General features: G+C 39.7%; 1 protein-coding gene across 1 annotated transcript in view; it reads left to right on the top strand.

Moving 5' to 3' along the window:
- LOC107295651 (alanine aminotransferase 2-like) overlaps positions 1 to 2,697 on the top strand; it is a 23,535-nt gene that overhangs the window by 7,491 nt on the left and 13,347 nt on the right. The window lies entirely within an intron of this gene.

The raw sequence follows: 2,697 nt of genomic DNA, 5'->3' as shown, positions 1-2,697 counted from the left end.
TTCCCCTCCTCCCCCTCCTCCCTCCTCTTTCCAAAGATGCCACCATTTGATTTCTCCGGTTGCAAAAAAGAGCCGAGTTGCCACTCACAAGGAGGCACTCCCCCCCCATGCCCTCCCCTGGCAGGACCCCTTCGCAGCTCTCCTTGCCAGGGACAGCGCTGGGCATGGCAACAACCACACAAAGCCCCCTTTGTCTCTGTTCCTGGCACTCTCCGTCTCCTGGGAGGAGTGGGCAGCCAAGGGAGGGAGATGGCCTTGCCCAGGACCCCCAGGCAGGTCTGTGTGTGGGGGGGTGAGGGCTGCTAAGACTGGAGGGGTCTCCCAAGTAGAGAAGCTGCTGTGACCGTCTCCTGGCTTGATTGACACCAGAACGCGTCCCCCCCCACCTCACTTCATTTTCAAAAAATCACCAGAGGGAAAGAAGAGAAACAATGGTTGGAAACTGATCAAAGAGAGGAGCAACCTGGAATTAAGGAGAAACTTCCTGACAGTGAGGACAATTAACCCGTGGAACAGCTTGCCACCAGAAATCCTTGGCGCTCCATCACTGGAGCTTTTTAAGAAGAGACTAGACAGTCACTTGTCTGAAATGGTATAGTGTTTCCTGCTTGAGCAGGGGACTGGACTAGAAGACCTCCAAGGTCCCTTCCAGCTTCTATTCTATTCTATTCTATTCTATTCTATTCTATTCTATTCTATTCTATTCTATCCCATAATTCTATTCTATTCTATTCTATCCCATAATTCTATTCTATTCTATCCCATAATTCTATTCTATTCTATTCTATCCCATAATTCTATTCTATTCTATCCCATAATTCTATTCTATTCTATTCTATCCCATAATTCTATTCTATTCTATTCTATCCTATTCTATTCTATCCCATAATTCTATTCTATTCTATTCTATTCTATTCTATTCTATTCTATTCTATTCTATTCTATTCTATTCTATTCTTCTATTCCATTCCATATTTTCTATTCTATTCTATTCTATCCCATAATTCTATTCTATTCTATTCTATCCCATAATTCTATTCTATTCTATTCTATTCTATTCTATTCTATTCTATTCTATTCTATTCTATTCTATTCTATATTCCTATATCTATTCTATTCTATTCTATTCTAATTCTATTCTATTCTATTCTATTCCTTTTTCTATTCTATTTTTTTCTTATTCTATTCTATTCTATTCTATTCTATTCTTTTTCCTTATTCTATTCTATTCTATTCTATTCTATCCTATTCTATATTCTATCCTATTCTATTCTATTCTATCCCATAATTCTATTCTATTCTAAATCTGTTCTATTCTATTCTATCCTATCCCATAATTCTATTCTATTCTAAATCTGTTCTATTCTATTCTATCCCATAATTCTATTCTATTCTATTCTATTCCATTCTATTCTATTCTATTCTAAAACTAGGAACTGTCTTAAAAATCTTAACGGATAAGGAGAAAAAGACAACTGCCTTGCTTAACAAGGGAAATGTTCTCATTTGTGGTCATAAGTCGAGGCTTCTAGAACTGCCAGGGAACTTCTAGAAATCCTGGCACTCTGACAAATCAGTCATCAATAAACACATAGACATTGACAACATCTATAGACTATGCCGGCCAACAATCAAGTAAGCAAGACCCCACTCAAGGAACAGCCACAGAGCCATTAGTAAACAGCCCAAGTAACGCATTTCTAAGACCTCCCCCCCCCAGCACTCCTTTTTAGCACTGATGACGTTACCTTGTCGGGTCCTGAAACGTCTGCAAGAAAACAAGCAAGCTCAGAGAATACCAGGGACCCCCTCTGTCCCTTGGCTACAAAGAGCTGGTGGGGGACTGGGGGCCTTAACAGAATAACAGAATTTTGGAAGGGACCTTGGAGGTCTTCTAGTCCAACCCACTGCTCAAGCAGGAAACCCTATACCATTTCGGACAAATGGCTGTCCAGTCTCTTCTTAAAAACTTCCAGTGTTGGAACATTCACCGCTTCTGGAGGCAGGTTGTTCCACTGGTTAATTGTTCTCACTATCAAGAAGTTTCTCCTTAGTTCCAGGTTGCTTCTCTCCTTGATTAATAATAATAATAATAATAATAATAATAATAATAATAATAATAATAATAATAATAATAATAATAATAATAGTAAAGTTGGAAGGGACCTTGAAGGTCATCTAGTCCAACCCCCTGCTCAGGGAGGAAACCCTATACCATTTCGGACAAATGGCTGTCCAGTCTCTTCTTAAAAACTTCCAGTGTTGGAGCAGTCACTGCTTCTGGAGGCAGGTGGTTCCACTGGTTAATTGTTCTAACCGTCAGGAAGTTTCTCCTTAGTTCCAGGTTGCTTCTCTCCTTGATTAGTTTCCACCCATTGCTTCTTGTCCTGCCTTCAGGTGCTTTGGAGAATAGCTTGATTCCCTCTTCTTGGTGGCAGCCCCTGAGATACTGGAAGGCTGCTATCCTGTCCCCCCTCGTCCTTCTCTTCGTTAAACTATTTATTATTATTATTATTATTAATTGCATTTATATCCCGCCCTTCTCCTTTCGGACTCAGGGCGGCTGACAAATGATAAAAAGCTAACATAAATACATATTACACCTAATTAAAATTTAATTAAAACGAAATATTTGAAAGTGTCCAATTAAAAGTAATTAAAACCCCTATAAAATCCCCTAGGCCAGTCCCGCTTGCT

The sequence above is a fragment of the Protobothrops mucrosquamatus genome, unplaced genomic scaffold (genome assembly GCF_001527695.2).
Source record: "Protobothrops mucrosquamatus isolate PMUCROS unplaced genomic scaffold, P.Mucros_1.0 scaffold2435, whole genome shotgun sequence".
Classification (NCBI taxonomy): Eukaryota; Metazoa; Chordata; class Lepidosauria; order Squamata; family Viperidae; genus Protobothrops; species Protobothrops mucrosquamatus.
The sequence above is the reverse complement of the archived record's forward strand: the minus strand, read 5'-3'. Positions and strand labels throughout refer to the sequence as shown.